Raw genomic sequence first — 14,052 nt, forward strand, 5'->3', positions numbered from 1 at the left:
TATCAGCCATAGCTGACAGTAAAGATAGAATTCCATATGCTTAGCTCGTTTTACTCAATTACAGATTTGAAGAATGCTGAGTAGTGGTGGTGAGTAAAAGGGGGAGGTGAGTCCTGGATTTGCAGAAACATTGATTCTTGTATGTCTCTCGTAATAGCCAGCTGGTGATCACAAACACTGGATGTGTGCTATACCAGGCTTACATTTCAGCTAAAACACCTTTAAAAATGTGTTGGTACAATTGTAGGAGGGTACATTTTAGTTGCTGTTTTTGTATTGTGCTATTCTTTGTAACTCAGACGTACTTGGTGATATAATTATTTCAGCCACCAGGTGGATGTGCAGCCATCTGTCCGTTCTGCCATCAGCCAGACTGCTGCTACAGTGCTGCCTAGAAAGAGATATTTTTCAATGAGCAACCAATGCCTTTCCTCTTTCAAACTGTCCAATCTGTTCCAGAAATCAGTTCTTTTTCCTCAGACCATTTTTGTGAACATGGAGTAGATGTTTCCCATCATCAAGCGAGCTTATTGGGAAGGGCAAAGCTACTCCATTGCAGACTGTATTTTTGCTTTGATCTCAAGCAGAAATCTGCGTTTGTCAGGTTCAGTAAGCTTTCTTTTTCCACTACACTGCACTGCAGTATTTAAAAAAAATACTAGGTATCATGGGACTTTCTCTTTCTTTCTGATAAGCCCCCTTCTCAGTAGTCTTTTCCAGGAGTGGAATCTAGGCAGCTGCTGCCGTTTGGCTACATTGACGTATTCAGCAGCTGCGCTTGCATTTAGGGTAATAAAAGTCTGAAAACCACTTGAACGTCACTTAGTCTGAGTTCAGGTTTGATCAGCTTTAGCACTTTTTTTTGATGTTTTGTAGAATATCTGTTAACTGCATTTCAGTTGTATATTAATGTTTGTTATGACACAGCTTATGCAGCCCTCTATCCTTATCCTAGTCTCTTGTATAGCCCCTGCATAGCATTGGTTAAAGCTCTGAATTTACATTTCATAAAGGAAAGTGTGTTTTGATTTTATTTTAATTTAGAACAAAGTGATTTTTAAAAATGTTTTCTAGATAATGGAAATTCATTATATTTCAGTTTTAGCATTTGATTTCAGGATCTTGACAAGATATTTCAAATTATACCCTGCAACTATTTTTAGTAATGGAGATATATATGTATATATGAATAACAATCTGAAATAGCAAACTTATAAATTCAAGTCTAAACAACAATTGTGAATGTTGGTTTTTTATACAAAATTTTTATATATAGATTTTTAATCAAATTTTATTATCAGGCCTTTTTTTTTTTCTAAAAAGAAGTTTTGACAGGAGAAATTAACTCATTTAATAATGAAGTTACAAATGAGCTGTTAATGGAATTATTCAAATCAGAGGATTGCTGTTTTGAAACCTGATCCCATTCCAAGTGAACTTTTAAAGGCAAATGTACCTTACTATGTTGCTATCCTGTGCTCTATAGCATGATAGTAAATCACCTACTTAAATAATATGGTGCTTCAGAATAACGCTCAAGATTAATTCTGCTTTATGTCTTAAAAATACAATATAAAAGTGTCACTGCTATGTTCATTTACATGTCAAAAAATGTCAAAAATAGAGGTGTGCATTTTGCTTTTTTAATATTGCCTTGACATGGAGATGAACTTTCCCTGTGACAATGGCGGACCTTGGTGACTGCCATCAAGGCCACTATTTCTTTGGCTTCAACCTGTAACTTACAGGACAGAAGTCACTTAGAAGAGAAGTAGTGTGGTGGACTTATGTTGTCCAGCTGTCAGGTCTAGGGACCAAATTTGGGAGCAAGTTGGGGTAAGAAGTCTCTGTAACAAAGAGCTTTGCTGTAACCAGCTTGAACGAATAAGGTTTAGATTTACTAGCCTTTAGGCTTGCCTCAGCCTTCAGACATTGCAAATCCAGAGAAGTGACACTTAAAGCTTTTTCTGTCTCCATCTGCCTGAGCTGTATCTTATGGAGTAAAAAACTGTACCACTGAGTAAAAAAACTGGGACCAAAGAGTGGTGGTGAATGGAGTTAAATCCAATGGGCAGCCACTCACAAGTGGTGTTCCCCAGGGCTCAGTATTGGGGCCAGTTCCGTTTAATATCTTTATCAATGATCTGGACGAGGGCATCGAGTGCACCCTCAGTAAGTTTGCAGACAACACCAAGTTGGGTGAGAGTGTTGATCTGCTTGAGGGTAGGAAGGCTCTACAGAAGGATCTGGACAGGCTGGGTTGATGGGCTGAGGCCAATTGTATGAGATTTAACAAGGCCAAGTGCCAGGTCCTGCGCTTGGGTCACAACAACCCTATGCAGCACTACAGGCTTGCGGAAGTGTGGCTGGAAAGCTGCCTGGCAGAAAAGGACCTGGGGGCGTTGGTAGACAGCTGTCTGAATATGAGCCGGCAGTGGCCAGGTGGCCAAGAAGGAAAACAGCATCATGGCTTGTATTAGAAATAGCGTGTCTAGCAGGACTAGAGAAGTGATTGTCCCCCTGTACTCGTCACTGGTGAGGTTGCATCTTGAATACTTTGTTCAGTTTTGGGCCCCTCACTACAAGAAAGACATTGAGGTGCTGGAGCGCATCCAAAGAAGAGCAACGAAGCTGGTGAAGGGTCTAGAGAAGAAGTCTTATGAGGGGCGGCTGAGGGAACTGGGATTGTTTAGCCTGGAGAAAAGGAGGCTGAGGTGAGACCTTATCACTCTCTACAACTACCTGAAAGGAGGTTGTAGAGAGGTGGGAGTCGTCGGTCTCTTCTCCCAAGTAACAAGGGATAGGATGAGAGGAAATGGCCTCAAGTTGCTCAGCAGTAGATTTAGGCTGATATTAGGAAATATTTCTTCACCGAAAAGGTTATCAAGCATTGGAACAGGCTGCCCAGGGAAGTGGTTGAGTCACCATCCCTGGAGGTATTTAAAAGACTGGTAGACGTGGTGCTTAGAATCATGGTTTAGTGGTGGACTCAGCAGTGTTAGGTTTACGCTTGGACCCCATGGTCTTAAAGGTCTTTTCCAAACTAAATGATTCTATGATTCTATAACTATGTGAAAATCATGGAGGCTGTGCAAGCTAGGTGTTAAATGTGATCTCTAATAATTTACATGGTCTTGTGCTATTGCTTGCTTTTCTTGCAGGTTGTCTCCTGTTTCTCATGAACTTTAGTTAAGCCATTCAGAAAAGCTAACATATGGCTCTTTCTACAACTCTTGTGGGCTATGAATTGTCTTTGTATTATAGGCAGTTACAATTTTATCATTTGGTACTAAAAGCTGCAGTCTGTTCTTCTATAACTTTGTATTTTGCATACTAATGATATTTTATGCCACAAAATAGTAATATCTTCTTCTGTACCTTTTTATTATCTGCATGTGTTACAAAATATTATCATGTTTTCAAGTGTTGTTAGTAGACATTCTTGTATATAGTCATTGTACGTCACAGAAGCATATGGGTTTGTTGGTAAGGTAAAATGTTGCTTGGAGAAAACAGGTTGTTTCTAGTTTGCCAGTAGAGTGCACAGAACAGAAAATAAAGCAAGTGGCAGCAGTTGAGGTGAATTTTTTGTCGGGGAGGGAGGTGAAATTTGTTTGAACTTGGGTTAAATATTAGGTGTGCAGAGCTGCTTCTCAGTCAAACAAACTACCCCAGGTTGTTCTTTTGGCTTTAGGTAAATAATCATTTCCACAGTACAGACTCAAAAATAACTGCCGACAATTTCAGGTACAAATAAAATAGAAAAGTGCCAATGAGATTAAAAGATTACTGAACCCAAGAACAATTTACATTTGAATTTTTGTTTTGAATTGTACAAAACAGCAAAGTTTATTCAACATCATGTTCTCTAACCACCTTCATATAGGCTATATACTAATGACTGAATATAATGATATAAAGAAGAATGACTAGATATAATGATATAAAGAAGAATCTACTCTAGTGCAGTAAAGACAGTGAACCGATGGAAATTTTATTGAAACTGATACTGTGGATGTTTGGCAATGGTGCAAGACACACAGACCCCAAGACAACACTCTGTTAACTTATTGCATTGGTGGACATACTTTATCTGGGCTTTCTTTACAATATACTGTATAATGTAATTTTTAAAGTATGGACACTTTCTTGCACCCTTCAGAAATGTTTGCTCTTCATCCCACAATGCAGAAGATCAGCTTGTTTTTCTCAGGGAGACTGAAGTGCTCTTAAAGACTTTGCAGACCAGCTTAACATTTCATATACCACGTGCAATGGGAAAGGACATGCAGCAAATTACTAGGCTGCTGCTCTGAGCTTAGGTACCCAGCAAGCACTTGTCTCCGGTGTGTGTGAACATGCAAGCAGAAGCATGTGGTGCTGCTGCTGCATCCATAGCATGGAAAAGGAGACGAGCAGCTGCTGACAGTATTTTGCTACTCCGTTGATGTTTAGGAGTTATCCCTATTACCTGGATCCTACTGTTACCATTGATGAGCTAGACTTAGTGCACAACTGTTCATTGTTGGCTGTGCTGGCTGTGCTGACTATGGTCTAATGTGCATAGTTCTATTGAGAATGATGTTTCCAAGTGCATACCCTTCTAAATGGCAAAACATAAAGCCAAAAAAAACCCCAACCAAACAAAAAAATTAAAGCTTTCATGAAATGAGTTGTCTCCATGCCAGTTCTCTTCTTTGGGATCAAGTTAATCAAAGCACTAGTCCCAAACTTGCAATTTATTTATTTAGAGCGGCCTTTCTACATTCACACAAGCCCCTGAAAAAATGGTTCCTAATTCAAGCACGAGTGAAGTTTGCAGTTAATATTTACCGTCTGAAATACAAATAAGAGGATATATGTTATAATGGTGAATGGGTATTTCTCTTTTTATAAATACTTCTTTTATGCACTTTATTTTTGACAGGCCATTATACTAACACCTGCAGGCTCCTTAGAATCACTGTTACAAACATTTAGAAGTAATGAATACTTACTGTTTAATACATCTGGTAAAGAAGATTATGATGAGAACGTAAATTAGAAGAAGAAATGGAACAAACATTAATTGGCCATGAACTGTGAAATGAAAGAAAGGAATTGGTGCAACAAGGAGATGAGGTGAAGTTAGTGACAAAAATGACTTAACAGACAGTGAAAGGGAATAATTTGGTCCTTATTTGATAGGGATGAAAGAAAAATGGAGGATGGAAGGATGAAGATAGAGTAATAGGCTTCAGTTCATTTCAATATAAAGTTGCACAGTAGTTTACTTGTGAAACTGTCTGGTTTTCATTTCATGATTGTTTAACTTTTTATAGCCAGCGCATCTGCTTTTGTCCATTGCCATCTTTCTTTTGAATCTTGCTCTAAATTATTATTCTATGTGGACTTTGTTCAATACAATGCCATCAACTTCATTGTACTGATGTACCCCTTGCATTGTGGGTGCTTCATCTCATGAAAATTTTTCAGATCTTCGCATGTTTAAACTGCACTGGGCTGAAATTCTTTGTGTAAGGTACAATCCAGTACCCTCTGAAACCGTTGGATTAATCCCACACTGCAGACAATGAAGAAAAAAAAAAGAAAAGAAAAGATGTAAGTATGGTGTATGGAAAGATATATGGAAAAGATGTAGGAGAGGAAATGAATGCCCTTAACACCCAGTGATGACAGAAGCCTGACTACAGAAAATGATAATGACCCACAGTTTACATTTAGACAGGGAAACAAATCTATATTGTACAAATGGCTATTTTACAGGTATTCATAGTCTGTCTATATCAAAGGAAATAAAGGTATAAAATTTCATCAGCCTGTTTTCCCTTCAATACTTCCAGCTTATTACAGATGACTGCGGGGTATTTCCTCTGAATGGTAACTTCCATCTGTATATCAGGTCACCAAAACATACAAGTTACATGGAATACACAGGGTCTTGATTACTTTTATTAATTTCAAGATTTTGCCCAGAAAAATGTGTATTTATTTAAGAGTGTAAAACCTACAGTCCCTCAAAATCTTTTAAGAATACTGTAAGCCTACTTCCTCATTAGCTTATTGTTTGTAATTGCAATATGAGCTTTTATTTTTACTTGATGTTACAGAACACTGGCTTTTCAGTACATAATACTATTGACTGATTTCAAAGTTTGAGGACCTCGCCTAGATCCAGCCTTATTTTCCTTTTAAGAACAGGTCATAGAAGTAGGGCACATCAGACTGGGCTCCCAGCGGGAAGAGGGAAAATGTGTCATGACTTTTTTTGGGAATGCAGGCAGTGCCACCTGGCTCATTGAGTTCATTTCTGTAGAATCAGGCACAGTAGCAGGTGACCTGCCTCAAAATTGCAAATTCAGCCTTAATTAATTTTCAAGAGCAGACAAGGATCTGCATTTGAAAGTAGTCATCTGATGTTTAGCTTCCTGACATCACTGCAACCAGCTGTGCTATATAAGAAATCTCAGAGGAGATATAACTTGTTGGTATTCAATGTTTGACTTTCTCTGAGAGAGAGACGTATCTGAATCATCCCAAACTTGTCATTTCAGTCTCTTACAAGTGGGACCACAGCAACTGAGACAAAGCTCTTCACATTTCTTTCCTTCCCTCAGCTCTATCCATATAGTCTTAAAATTTTGAACAGGCTCGAGTGCCTATACTGTAAAGACAAAGAGGCGGACTCTTTATCAGGGAGTGTAGTGATAGGACGAGGGGTAATGGTTTTAAACTGAAAGAGGATAGATTTAGATTAGATATTAGGAAGAAATTTTCTACTGTGAGGGTGATGAGACTCTGGAGCAGGTTGCCTAGAGAAACTGTGGATGCCCCATCCCTGGAAGTGTTCAAGGCCAGGCTGGACGGGGCTTTGAGCAATCTGGTCTAGTGGGAGGTGTCCTTGCCCATGGCAAGGGGGGTGGAACTAGATGATTTTTAAGTTCCCTTCCAACCATTCTATGATTCTATGATTTATAGTGATTATTGGTAGCAATACTACAATATATATAATGGTTAGGAAATAAGTTATATTAACATGGCTACTGAGCATTTTGATGTGTATATGACTCAGAAGTGACCAATTTGGAGTTGGGATTTTTGTTCTGTTGTTAATTTAACTTAATGGGTTGAACTGATATCATGCAGGTTTTGATTCCTGGCATTCAGAGAGATGTGTTGGGGACATGCAGGAGTGAAACGTGGAAGAAGGGAGTTATAAATCATCTATTGTTTCTCTTCCCAAGCAGAGGAGTTGGCATGGAAACCAAAGTAAATGGTTATGTCTGTAAATCTAAAATAGGGTTTCGCAAAAATAATTGCATTTAAATTGATTAAAAAAATATCTACTCTGCTGAAAGTCAATACAAAGATTTTAAGAGGTAAGGAAGGAAAATATTTTACTTTGGAGTCCTTATGCCTACATTTTATTTGAGCTAGAATAATTACACAGAAGATGCAAGTGCTGTTGATAACACATGAAAATCCACCCTTGGGTTTGCAAATTTGTGCATGAACACTGGGGCACCAACTTGAAAAGGTTTAGCCCACAATGACAACTCTGAACAAATGATTAATAATAATAATAATAATAATATTGAGCTATTGAATATAGAAATCTGACCCAAGAACAAAATATGTGTGTAAAATGAATAGCCATTAAAAATCACTGATTAACATCTATATTGTGAACCTTTCTGTCGGATTCCAGAAAACGAAAATCAATAACATTTTAGAGGAAATAATGCTCAGAGAGCTGTCAGCATCGTTACTTGTTGGGTGACTAAATGAAAGTGATTGAAGAATCATTGGGAATGAATCTAGCATAACAGCCATTCTCATTTGTAGAGCTCCACTGAGTGCATTGAAGTTACTTCTGATTATTGTGGGATAAATTAATTCTTAATTTGGCCATTGACGACTGATTGGATTCTTAAAAGATCAAGTATTTCATACTGTTTGCAAGACGGAAGACTTGTATTTTCTCGGCTTAGACAAAGCAGTTACATCTGACGAGGCACACATTTGAACCAGGATTTCTATTGTATCCTTCACCTATTCTGACCTTCTCTAGTTTTACTTTTTACTTGCACGGATTGGTGACAGTTTTTACTACCAAAAAGCCCCAACACTGCAGTGTGGTGTCATGAATGCATAAGCTACTACCCATGCTAAGGATTTTTGCCAATGTTCTTCATGGCAAATGTACCCTGGTTTAATCCATGAATTTAGAGAGGTTAGCATTGCTCCTGATTACAGTAAGGAAGGAAAAAAGCATGCTATGTAGGGGGGAGGAGGAAGTTATAAATGCAAGTAGAGTTATAAATGCAAGAGGGGGGACAGTTCTTTGATGGCCTTATACTGTATTTATTGGTACCAGATAGACTGCTCCTTGAATATCTTCATTTTGAACAATAAGTGATTTCCAGAATAAAGGTGAGGATTTTTTTTAATAAGTCTATCAGTATGTCCACTCTGTAACTGGAAAGTCTAACAATAGCATGGATGTGCATATCTGAGCTTGCATTAACCTATCTCTGGCCCCCATACCTGTGTGCAGACTTCATCATGTGTTGAACAAATCTGTTGAAATCAATGCCCTTGAGCAAATATTTGCACTGAAATGTACATTTCTGCTTTTCCCAACATCTTCTAAATGGAGACATGGAGAAGAATGGGAGGAAGAACACCAGAGGACTCTAATCCCTGAATAATAATCCTCAGTGATGACTATAGAAAGAAGCTGTGAGATGGGGTTTTCATTTTTATAGCAGTCATCAAGCCTTATCTCTGCTTGGCTGCCCCCTCTGCCAATGGTGTAGATGCTTTAATGCAAGCCAGTCTTTAGAATGCAATGGAATTTGTAATACTTGGTGGTAGATGTTTCACTATGAATAATTCATAACAGTGTCCAGGTTCTGATGGGGACTCTCAGACTTTTGTGACTGAGTGACAAGCGTAGCTTGAGAACTGAAAGCCACTATGAGAAGTGTGGGTTTGCAATAATGCAAATGCAGACACTGAATAATTGTGTATAATTACATAATTAATTCGGGTTCTTATTCAAACAATTCATGATGAGAAGAATATCACTGAGCTAACTGTTTTCTTGAGTTCACACAGCTTTATCCAAAATTCCTTTCAAAAGCTGTTTCCTTTGACTTCACTGGACTTGAATCAGACCTTCTTTGATACTGATTTACCTGCTTATATTTTGAGATTCGAGGATTTCCACATGATATCTCAGTACTCCTCGTGGTTGCATTCTCACAGCTGGAATGGTTGGTGTTGGTTTAGCAGAGCCAAATTATCATGAATCATGAGTCAAACCCAGAGACTTAAGAGTGGGATCATGTTTTTAAAAGACCAAACTCCTACTCTCCTACTTGACCAATGTAAAGTGACACGGGCAAGAGGAATGAACATTTTATACTTTTGGATTTTAATGTTAGGTGTTTCTTTCTTGTGTATTGGCTTTAGTAATTGCTAAATTCCATCTGATAGAAATGACAAATAGTTTTGTTTTCCAGCTGACAGTTTCTTCATTGTTTCTAATTTAAAAACCTGAGTACTTTATGCATGAAAGACAATTAAGATTCCTTTCGTTAAAATGTAGTGACGTTTTTAAAAGCTTCAAGAAAGTTGAAAATAGAAATAGTGCAGCTGACTTCAATAAGCGTAACGCAAGAGAAGTAGAATAAAAACGTAATAGCATAATAATTATTACTTCTTAGTAGATATCTATGCTACAGTAGACTCATGGACTCATTTTACAAATATAAGGCAGACTCTGCTCATACTTGCTCAGAATCTAAGGACTTAACTGCAAAGGGATCTTTACACCAAAGATTCCGTGCCTGTGCAGAGCTCCTGCCTATGTACAGAGTTCCTCTGGTGGAAATCCATCTGCAGGGTCAGAGTTTCATGGCTCAAAAGCAAATCCAAGCGCAAATGTAAGGCTCGACACAGACAAATCGAATGCAGGTAGCTCTGGAGAGTTCATCAATGCTAATGAGCAATGCCAAAATACTGGCCTTGTGATGCATCTATATATTATAGTTACATGAGTGGGAAATAAGTTTCTATCTGTACGATGCTTCAGATGCCCCTGCTGCTTGTCTTGCTGTATTTCTTGCTCATTCTTTCGTAATTATTGTGTCTCACTGCATAATGTTGAATGTATTTTATGTAATTTTTCTATACCATAAATGCCAGAACTAGACACTTATTTCATGGATATTAGCCTCTGCAGGCAACCTAGACTTGAAGACCTCTCAAACCTATGTTCCTACAGGGTTTTTTCTTGTGTGGTTGTTCCACCCCCCCTCCCCTCCTTTGTGCCAGTCTGGGGTTTTAAGCTGCCATATTTCTAGCAGGTATCGCAGGATGAGTGAGTAGTGAAAAGAAGATGATGAGGCTAAGGTCAGAATTTTCTGCCCAGTTCACTTGTTTTTTACCTCCTTGTATTTTAATAATGGTTTTAAGTGAAAGGAGATATTAATTTTAGAATTTTAATCAAAAAAAGAAAATTTATTTGCAGAAAAGTTGCAGAAAATTTATTTGCACTGAGTTTCTGATACTTTAAACTTTTTTCATGTGCCACTACCTTTCTGCACTTTCCACTACCAGTTAAAGCTGTTGTCCTTTTCTCTGTATAGTGGGTTATAGTAACTTCTGCAGTAGAATTTGGAACTCTGAATTAGGTAAACTCCCTAAGGCTTTTCAGTATTAGCTGATGATCTGCTGTGGTTAGTTCTGCATCTCCTGATTTATTTTTTTTATTGGGACAGTGAAAACCACCATTAAGTTTGAGTAATGGCTTGAAAAAGCATGGCCCTAATAAGTTCCTAAATGGTTAGGAGAGAAGACAACTCAGAGTGTGGAGTTCAGTGGCTTCGCCACTGTGTGGCCAGTACTGCAGGATTTTTTAAAAAATTTTGTACGAAGTACAGCCTACATTATACCCATGTGAGAGGTAAGCCCCTGAACTGCAGAAGAGAAACCAAGTGACCAGAGGTCTGAGAAGACCCTGTTAACATAGCAAGCCTCATCGCTCTTTCTTCTTGTTTATTATGTATATTATGTATATAGTGGTATAATGATCCTTTTTTAGCTCACTACTGTGCTGCAATCAAATAATTATGCTACACCAGTGCTTTGAAGATGCAATGTGTTATAGACATTGTTATGTGGAATTTAGTCTGCTTTCATATGACGCAGTGTGCTTCTATCAGGCAGTGTGCCCACTGTGAGTTCTGACTGGCTTAATATGTGTGAAGCTGTCAGTGTCACAGACAGCACAGATTTTCTTTGGTGTTTTTGTTTCTAGGGGTTATCTAGAACAAGTCTAGGGATGCAGAGGAGTTCTACACCGTGATCCTCAAGGGTAAACAGATATTTAGGTAGTTACTTTGGTAAGTATTAAGCTTTCACTGTTTTGGAGGAGGATGTAGACATTAAGATTTCTTCATTTGGGGGACCAGTAGTGCAAATAGGGGAGCCTTTCTGCCATCACTGAGCAGAAACGGATATTGTGGCAGAGATCTCTGATACCAATACCACAGTGAAGTCGTGGGTGAAGTGAGGAGATAAGGTTGAGATTGGTGCTAAAATTAGCAAATGTGGGATGGAGATGTGAAGTCTGGAGTCGTACTGCTCTGTAAATAATTTAATCCTGAAGTAATGTCTTCTGTCTGAAAATAGTTAGTCGGCTATTTTATAGCAGCAGAGTAGCCTATTCAGAAATATAGAAGTTTGTTTTTTTCCTTTGAGGTAGGTGACTAGATATTCCTTATGTATGTGTCTATCTGTATGCTGAAATTAAAGTATCAAGACACTTAATGAAATGTATCCTGATTAATTTTCCATCTTTTGACTTTCTCAGAAGGAGTTTAGAAACATAAAATGGAAGAGTTGCTAATATAAGTGAAAGAATACATGAAATTTTAGTTACGTAAAACTGACTCGAGTTATTAGCTCTTACACTAAGGGGATATCAGTGTAGTGCAGGCCAGGCTTGGGGACCTCTTGTAGCCAGTTGGCGCTAAGTAGATATTGAGAGTCTTGTTTACCCCCCTGTATGAGGACATTCAGACAGCTGAAAAAGCAATGGCAGGAGCTGTATTTTTGTTTTGTTTTATAACTGGAGATACTAATAGCGTAAAGCTTTTGCTATTGAAGGATTGTAATAGCAATAATTGCAATAACCTTATATGGAAGTCTAGGACTGTCTCCTAAATAGGAGATTGGCTTTGGAACTGGGAATTTGGAATACAGAGGTAAACCAGCCTTTGAGCTGCTTATGAAGAAATGGATAGGATATCTATTTCAGCTTGTATTTCAGCTATTTCAGTTGTAGATGTCAATATTCTTACTCACTTTAAAATAAACCTTACTGCAAATTTATGTGAAGTAAGTCCTGTTTTGAGTTTGAAACTGTATTAAAGAAGTAATTGGGTACCTGCTTCTCTCTTCATAGAATCATAGAATAGTTTGGGTTGGAAGGGACCTTTAAAGGTCATTTAGTCCAACTCCCCTGCAATGAGCAGGGACAGCTTCAACTACATCAGGTTGCTCAGAGCCCCATCCAACCTGACCTTGAATGTTTCCAGGGATGGGGCATCTACCACCTCTCTGAGTAACCTGTTCCAGTGTTTCACCACCCTCATTGTAAAAAATTTCTTTCTTACCTTTCTTCCTTATCTTCCTAGTCTATATCTACCCTTTTTTAGTTTAAAACCCTTACCCCTTTTCCTATCTCGACAGGAAGTCCAGATAGACGACATCTGTAGCTCTTCCCTTGTCCACTGGTGTAGTGACTCCATCATAGAAGGCCATCAGGTTGGTCAGGCAGGACTTGCCCTTGGTGAAGCCATGCTGATTGTCTCGAATCACCTCCCTGTTGTCCATGTGCCTTGACATAGCTTCTAGGAGGATCTGTTCCATGAACTTCCCAGGCACAGTGATGAGGCTGACAGGTCAGCAGTTCCCAGGGTCTTCCTTTCTACCCTCTTTAAAAATGGGTCACCTCTCACTGAAAAGGGAGGTGATTTAACTGTTCCACAAGTCCCCCAGACTACTTTGGCAAAATCATGCTTGTGACCTTAGTAGTAATATAGCTGAAGCATTCCTCTGCCTTTGCCTGCATAAAGCCCTCTGCATGTCAATGTGATTGTGCCAATGTAAACAAGAGCAGAGTCTACCTCAGTCTTGATTTAATAGGAAATGCTGAATTGCTTAACAGGAATTTTTTTCCTGTCTCTCCTTCCCTACTACCCTGCTAGTAAATTAAGAAATTTGCATGAACGAATGTAGAGTAGCCTCATCAGCTGTAGTGAAATAAAGTACTCTGAGATTTCCTATATTGCTGGAAGAAAGAATTGTTAAGTTAGACTCGGTAAGAAACTCTTTGCACAGTAAAACAAAATACCACTATGAAAATTAGTAATGAATCAGAAGGCAGAACTAACCAGTTATAGGTAGTATTATGGCATCCAAGAACAGGTCTCTGTCACGAGTAAAATTACAGAATCTTGTGTGATCAAGAATTCCCATGGATAGCAAGAATGTTACTTGCATGTACAAATATTTGGTCTATTGGGCTACTAGTGGAGTGGTTCCTGTACAATGATTGCATCTGGGCTTTTGGTTTTGTCCTAAGACAATGATGGGGATTTTAACAAAAGCCACTTCTTTTGCGTGAGACCTGTATGTTTGGTCTAGTGCTGTAAGAATAGAGTTTTGGGGGTCCTGAAAACATGAACATTCAGCTGTACCTTTCTGTTACTGATGGAACAAAGCGAGGTGATTTTTATTCAATGGGATTTTCCCCATTTTTCACCTTCTGCCTCTCCAAACAAGCAGAGTTATGGCCTATGGCCCCAGGACCAGAAAGTATTAGCCACGTAATTAATAACAGCAGATGTCAATGACACAAAAATAAGGTTGGTAAATAATGTTCTCAAGGACAATACCTTTTAGTTCTGAGAGTAAATTGAGCCAGTTTGTCTTTTTGTCCTTGTTGCTTTCTTTATATTGACATGTAAACACAGACCA

At 38.5% G+C, this 14,052-nt stretch overlaps 1 long non-coding RNA gene across 1 annotated transcript in view; it reads left to right on the forward strand.

Annotated features, from left to right (window-relative positions):
* Positions 1–14,052, forward strand: part of LOC128913535 (uncharacterized) — a 135,523-nt gene that overhangs the window by 29,330 nt on the left and 92,141 nt on the right. The window lies entirely within an intron of this gene.

Source organism: Rissa tridactyla, chromosome 8 (assembly GCF_028500815.1).
Source record: "Rissa tridactyla isolate bRisTri1 chromosome 8, bRisTri1.patW.cur.20221130, whole genome shotgun sequence".
Lineage (NCBI taxonomy): Eukaryota > Metazoa > Chordata > Aves > Charadriiformes > Laridae > Rissa > Rissa tridactyla.